Here is an 11,714-nt window from a genome sequence, read left to right on the forward strand (position 1 = left end):
GGCAATATCTAAAACAGATGGAAATCAAGTTACCATACGACCCAGCAATCCCCCTACTGGGCATATACCCAGAAGAGGCAAGAAACAAACCAAGGTCAGACATCTGTGCTCCAATGTTCATTGTGGGTCAGTTCACAATTGCAAGTAGTTGAAAACAACCCAAATTTCCATCAACTGATGAGTGGATTAAAAATCTGTGGTACATATATACAATGGAGTACTACACATCGCTAAAAAAGCAGTGATGAATGTATGAAGCACATTGCTCCATGGGAAGAACTGGAGGAAATCATGCTGAACGAAGTAAGCCAAGCACAAATGGACAAGTACAGCATGAGTTCACTGAGGTAAGTTTTTTAAAAAATACAAAAGGGCCATAGGGGAAAACCTATTGTATAAAAACATTCCTGGGCTGAGGACCAGGTAATATGGCAGGGATCAGACTAAATACAGGGATACATATGGTAGACAACTAAAAAGGAGATGGGGAAAGGAAAAAATAATTATAATTAAAAAGAAATGGGTAGCCAGGGCACAGGTCACCAACCCCCCCAAGGAAAGGGTATTGTCTATATCTCCACAGGGAAAGGGGGACCAGACTTCAAACCAGTGCTACAAGATGTGAATGCAACGTGCCGGTGTGGAATAGGGAACCAGTGCAGAGGTCTGAGGGGCCAGCCCCAATCCCAACTACTACGTGGACACCTGCCCCTTCCCCAGAAGAATTTATTTCAAAGGATGGCATTGATTCTGCAGCTCTGGGTGAGGGACATATCTGATCAGAGAACATGGGAGTGGATGAACGGGGAGGAGGATAAAGTGGAGCACAACCTTGCCCACCAGGCCTTGAGGACGATGTTCCCGATTAGAGCAGCCATTCCACAGAGAGGACCATACGGCTGACCCACTATGAGACATGACATCCCTCATTTACCCATAGACCTACAGGGGACAACACCAGAGACACAGTGTGAGAATAGGGCTTGATCTGATCACGCCATAACCAAGGCAAAACACTAAGGGGGGCAACAGAACAGCAAGGGAATGGAGTGGCGAGGTCCCCAGGAAATGCTGAAGGTGGGCTTCAGGGCCAGAGCATCGTGCCCCAACAGACTGGACTGGAAAACACTCCTAAAGGTTAATAAACAGTTCTTGAACTAACTACAAGCTTTTCTTTCTTGTTGTGTTTCCTTTTGCTTTTTGTCACTGGTCTGTTGTTGTTGTTTTATTGTGTATTGTTGCTCAGTTTTGCTCTGTCTTGTTTTTGTGCATGTTATTATCTCCGCAGGTCTGTCTAAATAAAATAGGCTGGATGAACAATCTGGAGGAGAAACAGTGGGACTGACAGTCCCGGGGGACATGGAGAGGGGAAGGTGGGGGAAAAGGTAGTGGTGTTAACAAACCAAGGGACAATGGAACAACAAGTGATCCAAATCGGTGGTGAGGAGGTTGTAGAAGGCCTGGTAGAGAGGAAGTATTGAAACCCAAATGAAGGCCGAACATGATAGTGGGACAAGAGGAAAGTCAAAGGAAACAGAGGAAAGAGCTAGGAGGCACAGGGCATTTATAGAGGTCTCAATAAAGGCATGGAAATATGCAAATATATTTATATATGAGGATGGGGAAATAGATTTATGTGCATATATTTATAAGTTTAATATTAACATAGCAGAAGGACATCGGGCCTCCACTCAAGTACTTCCTCAATGAAAGAATACTTTCTTCTATTAAATTGGCATTCTGTGATGCTCACTGTCCCAACACAACCGCTTAAGACAAAGCAGGTGAATAAACAAATGTGCTGAAGGAAGCTGATGGTGCCCGGCTATCAAAAGATCTAGCTTCTGGGGTGTTAAAGACTAGCAGGTAGACAAGTGGCCATCTAGCTCAGAACCAACAAAGCCCACGTGGATGAAGCACACCAGCCTGTGTGATCATGAGGTGTCGAAGGGATCAGGTATCAGGCATCATCAGAACAAAAATCTTATCACTGTGAATTAGTGGGGGAGTGCAGAGTGGAGACCCTAAGCCCAATTTGTAGGCCAATGGACATCCCCTTACAGAAGGGTATCAGGGAGGAGATGAACCAGTCAGGGTGCAATGAAGCAACGATGAAACATACAACGTTTCTCCAGTTCCTAAATGCTTCCTCCTCCCCCATTATATGATCCCAATTCTACCTTACGAGTCTGGCTAAACCAGAGGATGTACACTGGTACATATAGGAACTGAAAACAGAGGGAATCCCAGTTGCCTGATCCTTTCAGGATCAGTGGTGTGAGGGGGGATATTGGGAGGGTGGGTTGGAAAGGGAAAACTGATTACAAGAGTCTGCATGTGACCTCCTCACTGGGGGATGGACAACAGAAAAGTGGGTGAAGGGAGACGTCAGACAGGGAAAGATATGGCAAAATAATGTTATAAATTATCAAGGGCTCATGAGGGAGGGGTGAGCAGGGAGGGAGGAGTAAAAATGAGGAGCTGATGCCAGGTGCTTAGGTGGTGAGCAAATGTTTTGAGAATGAGGAGGGCAGCGAATGTACAAAATTGCTTTACACAGTTGATGTATGTTTGGATTGATAAGGGTTGTATGAGCCCCTAATAAAATGACGTTAAAAAATCAACAGCCAAGTTAGTGAGGGAGTTCCTGGAAGAAAACTTCCTGAATTTAATGAAGGACAATCAGCCAATCATCCAGGAAAAAGAGAGGACAGCATGTAGGCAGAACCCCAAGAAGAACACACCAAGGCATATAGCAATCAAATTATCAAACTTTGAGGAAAAGGAGAAAAATCATAAGAGCAGTTAGAGAGAAAAATACAGTCACCTATAACGATAATCAGATAAGACTACACTCAGATTTATCAGCATAAACCATGTAGAAGAGGAGAGGCTTGATTAGCATCTTCCAAAATTTGAAGGAGCATAAGAGAAACCCAAGAATCCTCTATACGCCCCTCCCCTCACCCCCCACCCCCCGCCAAACTGTCCATCAGAGAGATGGACAGGTAAGAGTTTCCCCAGCAATGGCAATCTAAAAATAGCAGAAGTCTCCATTCTAATATCTGATAGAATCAGTTTTAAGGTGCAGGTCATAACATAATTATGGATATTATTTAATGCTTAAGGAATCAGTAGACCAAGAGCCACTGAGCATAATAAACATAACACACCCAAAGATATCTGAGAAATACATCAGTCAAATCCTCCAAAAGATGAAAAAAGAAATCACAAGAGCAACAATCATAGTAGGAACTTAAATACACCACCCTTTGAGAAGGATATATCAGTGAGAAAGAAGCTCAACAGGAAGCTACAGATTTAATCTCCAAAATTAGAAAACTCAACCTGACCGACATATTCAGAGCTCTCCACCCAACTGCAAAATATTTACATTCTTTTCAAGTTCACATTGCACATATTCAAAAACATGCTGGCATACAAGTTAAGTTCAAAGCAAATTCAAACATATAGAGGTCACTCAGACTACCTTTTCTTACCACTACCCCATAAAGTTGGTAATCAATATAGAAGGATTAAAAATGAACAAACAAACAAAAAGCCCAGTGGTAAACACTTGAAGGATGAACAACCTACTTCTTCAAAAGGAGTGGGTAACAGTGGGGCGAACCAAGAAGGGAACATAACAGATCAGCCATGGGAGCAAAGCAAAGTCACAAAGACCCTGAGGAGCCCCCAAACTAGACTTCAGACTATAAGGGACAGTTCCCAGAATTTCCCCAGTACCCGTGAAGAGGTAGTCATAAAAATCAGTGGACAGACCTGAAATTATGTATGCTTTATTGTTTTTGTTTTCCTAGATATTATTATCTTTTTAATTCAATCCTTTGTTTTCCTTTTGCTTTGTCTCTGTTTGGTTTTGCCTACCTATATAAGAGAGGTATGGGAAACCTGACTGACTGTTCTGGAGGGACTTGGGGAGAGGATGAACCAGGGGAATGGAGTGATGAGCAAACAATGCCATACACAGGGGAACAACTAGGGAAGTAAATAAATAATGAGGAGGATGTAGAGATCCTCAGGGTATTGGAACAACAGCAATCTAACTGAGAGGAATTACTAAGCAGCAGATTAAGGGCGTGTGTGATGGTGGGCAGGAAGAAGGCAAAAGAAAACCGAGGAAAGATCTAGGAAACAAAGCTATGGATAAAGGCATAAACAGGTGTGTACATATGTAAATGCATTATTTCATAGAGATATATTTATATAGCAATACACTGAAGTGGTGGACAAACTTTGGGCATCTGCTCAAGCCCTGATTCAATGCAAGAACACTTTGTCCTAACAACCTGGCATTCTTTGATGCTCACCCTCTCAGCACAATTGCTGAAGACAAAATGGGTGCATAAGCCAATGTGGTAAAGAAATCTGGTGGTGCCTGGCTATCAAAAGATATACTGTCTGGGGTCTTAAAGGATTGAAGTTAAAGAAGCCCATACAGAAGAAGAAAACTTACCCGTGCAATTGTGAGGTGTCAATGGGATTGGGTAACAGGCACCAGAAAAAAAAAACAAAACCAAACAAACAAAACCATATTGTTGATAATGAGAGGAATTGGAGCAGATACCCCAAACCCATCTGTAGACAATGGGGCATCCTCTCACAGAAGGGTCATAAGAAAGGGATGAGTCAACCAGGACCTAGTATTTCACCGATGAAACACAGTATTCCTCTGTTTCCTTGAGGTGTTCTCATCCCCCACTACAATGACTCCAGTTCTGTATTAAACTTTGGGCTAGACCAGAGCATGTACAAAGGTACAAATAAGAGATAAAAATTCAGGACACACGGAATCCAGCAACAGGAATGGGAGTAGCAATACCAGGAGGGTAGGGGGAAGGTGGAGAGCGGAGGGGAAGAAGGGGAAATAATCACAATGATCTACACATAACCATTCCCCACCCCTTTCCAGGGGGACCACAACAGAAACCATGAAGAAAGGGAGACAGCATTCAGTGTGAGATATGAAAATAGTAATAATTTATCAAGGGATCACAGGGTGTGAGGAGGGTAGGGGGGAGGAATTGATACCAAGGGTTCAAATAAAAATTAAATGTTTAGAAAATAATGATGGTAAAATATGGGCAAATATGCTTGATACAGTTGATGTATAGATTGTTATAAGAGCTGTAAGAATCCCCAATAAAATGTACTTTAATTTAAAAAAATGAGTGGGTATAATGAAAATGAGAATGTGACATGCCAAAATATCTGGCATTTCAGAGAATATTTGATAGCAATAAATGCCCATATGAATAAGGAAGAGAGACATATAGTGTATACTCTCACAAATCCTTCAGAAGTTGGAATTTAGTCAACAGAATAATCCCTTTAATCACAAAAGAAAAAATATATATAAATCAGGGCAGAGATAAGTGAAGAGGAAAACAAAAAAATTATGGAGAAAATCAACACAGTAAAAAGTTTGCTATTTGACAGGATTAACAGAATCAACAAACCATTGGCAAACCTAACAAAAGATAGGAAGGAGCAAACATCAATATCCAGGTTGAGGTATAAACAGAGGAAATTATAACAGAACCCAATGAAATTAAAGGACTAATTGCACAGTACAATGAAGGGCTGTACTCAAAGGAATACAACAACTTGGAAGACATGGACCTAGAAAAAGAAAGTCTCACTAGTTTATCTCATATAGATGGGAAGAACTTGAACAGACACAAAGCAAAAGAAGGAACAGATAAGGTTATAAAGAAACTACCAACTAAAAAATGCCTTGGCTCAGATGGCTTCACAGGAAAATTCTTTCAAGCATTCAGGAAAGAGCTATCACCAATTCTATACAAGCTCTTCCAGACATAGAAAAGGATAGCAAACTCCCCAAAACATTCTATGAATCTAGTACAACACTAACACAAAAACCAGGCAAAGATCCATCAAGAATAGAGAATTTCAGACCTGTATCTCTAATGAATATAGATGCAAAAATGTTTAACAAAATCTTGGCCAATAGGATACAAAGTATACAAAAAGAATAATTCATCATGACTACATGAGAGTCATTCCAGGGATGGCATGATGGTTCAACATTTGAAAGTCCATGAGCATTATCCATCACTTTGACAAGGGAAAGAGCTAGAACCACAGGATAGCATAAATAGATGCAGAAAAACATTTGAGATCATTCAACACCCATTATAATTAGACACTGAAGAAGATAGGGCTGAAAGGAAATTACCTCAATATAATTTAAGCTGTATATGAAAATCCAACAGTCAGTGTTACAGGCAATGGAGAAAAGATGAAAATATTCCCACTGAAAAAGGGAACCAGACAAGGATGCCCCTTGCCTCAACGTTTATTCAACATTGTTCTGGAGGTCCTAGTGAATAATATAAGGCAACAGAAGGACATCAAAAACACCTGTACAAAGAAAACTATAGGATATTATTACAAGAAATCAAATGGAAAAATGTTCCATGCTCATGGATCAGTAGACTCAATATTGTAAAAATGTCAATCCTACCTAAGGCATTATATACATTCAATGAAATTACTATACAAATACCAGCATCATTCTTCAAAAAAATGTAAAAACTGACTAACAACTGCATATGAGAAAGGAAGAAACCAGAATTAGCAAAGAAACTCCTCAGGGAGGAGAATAATGTGGGTGGGCTTGCATTACCTGACTTTACAACTTATTATGTAGTCACAGTAGTCAAAACAGCATTGTACTGGTATAATGATAGAAACTCGGAGCAATGCATAAGAACAAAACATCCAGAAATAAAATCAGCAGAATACAGACAATTGAACTTTGAAAAGGGCCCCAAGAAAATCAAATGGACACAGGTGCCCTTTTTAACAAATGGTGCTAGAAGAACTGGATATCAATCTGCAGAAGAATAAACCAAGACCCATACCTCACCCCATGCACAAGGACAAATTCAAGGTGGATCATGGACCTTGAGGTAAAACCCAAAACTATCAGGATCATCTAAGAAAAAAAAGGTCATAACTAAGAACTTTAACAGAGGAAATACATGTTCTATTAGCAGTAATGAAAGATACACACACAGAGGAAGAAAAAATAGACATGGGGGACATACTAAAGGTAAAATACTTGTGTGCAACGAAAGATTTCAAGAGTAATGAAAGAGCCCATAGACTGGGAAAAGATATTTTGTAATGACATATCAGACAAAGGTCTTATTATGAAAATCTACAGAACCATGCAATCTTACAATAAGAGTAAAACAAATTTCTAACTGAGGAGGTGGGTCTTGAGCAGAATATTACAAAGGAGGAAACCTGAATATCCAAAAAACATGAGAAAACGCTCATGATCATTTAGACATCCGGGAAATGCAAATTAAAAAAGAAACAGGAGATACAACTTAACGCATACAAGGATAGCCCAATTCAAAAGAACAAAGAGCCACAAATGTTGTGGTGAGTTAGGAACAATCATTCACTGTTGGTGGTTTTGTAGATATATACAGCCACTGTGAAAAACAATTTGGTAATACCTAAAATAGATGGAAATCGAGTTACTTTACAACCTAGCGATTCCACTATTGGGCATATACCCAGAAGAAATAACAAAGGCCACAACCAGACATCTGCACTCCAATGTTCATCACTGTGCAGGTTCACAATCACATGGACTAGAAACAGCCTAAATAGATGAATGGATTAAAAAAAACAACGTTTGTGTACACATACAATAGAGTACTACGCAGCCCTAAAAATAGTAATGAAACAATGAAGCACCGTATCTCATGGAAACGAGACAGACTAGCAAAAGAAACTCCAGTTTTGTAAGCTGCTAAGTAACTTGCCCGTTCCTCCCTCCCATCTCAGAAAGTGGACTGCTAGTTGACCTGCCCATACTCCCACCCCTTACGGGAAAGTCTCTGCTGGTGATTAATTTTAGAATGTACTCCAATGTTCCCAGGGTCTGGACACTACAATTAGTTTCAATTATTCTTCAATATATCATTTGTTCTGATTCAATATTATTCCTTGGATGTTGTAATCTGAATGGTATGGTTAATTTTGTTATGGTAACCAGGATGTTATCATCAATTTAATGACAAAAAATTTACCTTGTCTTCTTAAATTTACAATTAAACCATTAATTTTGCCGTCTGCTCCTGTTCATGCTTGCTTGAACCCTAGACAGGTGATAACTGAGTTTTTCAGCCTTAAAGATGGACTGAGATGTGGACTCGGGAATGCAATCAAAGAATTGTTTTTAGATTCTAGCAGTATGGTTATAACCGAATAAAGGCTTTTCTGAATTATCAAGACATTGTAGTGGCTGCCATTTATTTGAATCTGCAATATTTTGGTTCCCTGACCAGGAAAGCCACTGTGTCTTTATGCCTCCGCCCTGCAGCAGCTTCTGAAAATGTGGGACCTCTAGGGGAGGCATACCCTCGTTTCACCAGGGCTCTGCACTCCCACCTTCCCAGTTGAGCGGCTGCCTGAGGATGCTGGAATTTTGGAATTTGGCCTGAGTCTTCTGTTCCTCCAGAGGTTAGTTTAACTGTGTGACTGGTCTAACGGTTTGACTCGGTAAGGAGCCTGGACACTGAACTCTTCCCAATCCCTTCTCACCAGGACACTGGCTGAGAAGTCTGGTAACTTGTTGAGTTGGCGGCTTATCGTTTCAGACCATCACTTAATAAATTTGGTGCCTTGAATTGGCAACTAGTTTGGTAGCTTGTTGAATTGGCAACAAGTCTGGTGCCTTGTATTGGCAACTGGTTTATTATTAGCTTGTTGAATTGACAAGTTCAGGGACTTGTTAGGTTGGCAGTTTGTCTTTCAGACACTTAACAAGTTTGGTACTCAGGTTTGGCTAGCCACGGCTGTTTGTCTCTTTGTGTAATTTGGCCAGTCGAATTATTGTCCTCTCTGTGTGTAAATGTCTTTATGTTTCTCCTGCAACTCTGGTATGTGTGTGTGTTCTTTTTTCTTTTTCTTGTTTTCTTTCCTCTCTCCCAATGGCTGGGTTGCTGGCTGTTAGGCTCCGCAGTCACAGACCTGACTGTCTGGACGTCTCAACAAACAAAAACAAAAACATTTCCTTTTGTTGTTATTTTTGTGTTTTCTATTGGCAGGCTTCAATTGTTAGCTAAAAGTAAATAAAGTTTAATCAGGACCAAACATTTTTTGTTTTATAAATATAAAACCTTTGTGTGGTATTTTTTTTAAAGAACATGCAGTGGTTTTATCCACAAACCTGGGATTTGGACAGACTGAATGAATATTAATCTAATCTCCTAGGGCAGTTGGCAAAAGTTTAAGCCTTAGAAAGTAAATTTCTTTGTGTCTGTGCTTTCTGTTTTTATTGTAAAAATAAATAACAACTTTAAACCAATTATACAGAAAAGGTCTGGTCTGGTCTTCAGTTCTCCTGGTTTAATTTTTTTGGACTGTCCTTTTAATGCTGCTGCTGAAGATCTTTTGTCTTTCTATAGTTTTATCTGCTTTGCAGTGTTGTTAAACTAGATAACCTGTCAAGCTCTGTGTCTTTGTTGAAGGACTTTAAGCAGTTTCACCCAGATGTTTGGGAACCTGAATGTAATTTTGAATGGGTAATTAAACTTTACTTCCAAGAAATGTAAGTTCAGCTCATAAAAAGAGGTTTTCTTTACTTTATTTGTTTTCTGGAAACTGTCTGTTCACATTTTCTCATCTTTGGAAGGGAATTAATGTTTTTAAATTAATAGTTCTTTAACGTATATGTAGGTGTGTGTATCCATCTAATTAAAGCTTTTAAAGTATTTGTCTCCTCCTTCCTGGTGGAATGCAGTCTCATTCATCTTTGGTTAATTCTCGTGTTCTTTTTGAGGTCATGCTTTTTAGCTGTTCAGTGTCTTTAACGTTCTGTACAAGGGCTTTCTGCCACTGCAAAATGCTCTCTCTGTGCTCAGCCGCACCGGGTGTTCTACATAGCACACCTGGTTCCACCTGTATTCCAAAATCTCTTTGTGAAATGAGAAATTCTCTGCAGTGGCTCCAAGCCCTGCCCATCTACTTCGGCTTCTTGGGCACCCTCCTCCACTCTATCCCGCCTGCCCCCCCCCCCCTTGCATGAATCTGTTTGCTGTAGCCTCTGTCTCTGATCCTCCACTGGCCACACCCACCCCTCTTCTCTCATTCATGGAGAGCAAAGAGCAGTCACAAAGACTGACTGCCTGCCTGCTCTCACCTGTAAAGAGCAGAAAGCGTCAGCAGATGCTGGCTCCCTGCTCTGCAGAACACTGGTAAAGTCCCTGGTTTGGGTTTATCTAAACTTATTGCCCCACTTAAAATGACTGCCAAAAAATAATGGTTGTGCTTTTCACGTCAAAGGATCACAGTCGTATTCGCTATGAGGCCCGAAAAGCTGTGTTGGGTTTCAGCAGGGATGAGACATGAAAGTAAATAGAAATTAATATAATTTTTATTAGAATTAATAGAAATTGCTCAAAGTGTTTACAGTGCCTGAAGAAACAAGTGAAAAGGCTAGTGTTAGTCTGGGTACATTAGAGAAAAAATCCACAGAAACTCATATGTATAAGAAAGAGTTTTATATAAAGGGTAAGTGCACATCATGAAAACATCCCAACCCAAGCCCACAAGTCCAACATTAGCCCATATGCCTGACACCAATACACCAAGTCCTCCTCCATCTCACAAAACACACACTATGATGCCGACTGCAGGAGGAAAGCCAAATCAGTGAGCGTGTAAGCATCTCAGCGCTGGCAGGGGTCTCCACACAGCTGATCCAGTATCCAGGACTGCATCAGGATAGGTCCATTGGCTTCTTCTCAGTGATGTCTTCCAAGAAGTGAGCCTTGCCAGCTGAAGCAGGGACCTGGCTAAGGCAGCTACACCCTGGTCCGATCATCACAAATTGTGAGACCTGAGAACTAGAAAGGTGAGGCTCACTGAGCCATTTATCTCTTTGCCCTTCAATTAACCCCACATGTGTTTATCAGCCAGGTTGGCACAATAAACTTTAACTATCTCAGGGATGTAGCCTGAACTGTAGTAGTGGTCTTAAAAGAAGCAGGTCAGACCCCACAGAAGCCTACACAACCAAAGACAGAGTTCAGATTCAAAACAGGCGACCCATAGGAAGGAACCAATGCACATTTAGAAAGAAGAAAAGCATTGAATAATAATAATAATACATTAAAACCTTTGTATAATTACTTCTACCATCATTTTCAAACACTTTATTTCTTCTTGAACTCTTTGTTATCAGCTCCTTTTTATATCCTGAAGGATATTATTCTAAGCGATGTTAGCCAAGTACAAAAGGACAAGTACAACATGAGTCCACTGAGGTAAGTTCAAACCACAGAACAGGCACAGGAGGAAATGTATATATTGCATATATCCAGGCTTAGATCCAGATACTCTGGCAAAAGTCAGAGCAAACACAACGATGCATCATGCGTCATTAATAAAAATAAATTAATTAAATAAAAAGATGGAGATGGCACCTGTGAAGAAAGACATCACCCATCCACCCACCCACCCATCCTCGCATGCCTTTATAGCTCACAGAGGGGTGGAGGAAGAAAAAAGATTGAATGGGGGAACAGGATATTAATCCACCCAAGGAAAGGGTAGGAAAGGGAGAGAAAGGAGATCTCATTCCAGTGCCCCATGCTTTAAGGGCAGTGTTCCTGCTCAGTGCAGTTCGACCATGAAGAGGACTGCAG

This window comes from Echinops telfairi, unplaced genomic scaffold, assembly GCF_000313985.2.
Source record: "Echinops telfairi isolate 266 unplaced genomic scaffold, ASM31398v2 ScPeMD7_3509;HRSCAF=4178, whole genome shotgun sequence".
Lineage (NCBI taxonomy): Eukaryota > Metazoa > Chordata > Mammalia > Afrosoricida > Tenrecidae > Echinops > Echinops telfairi.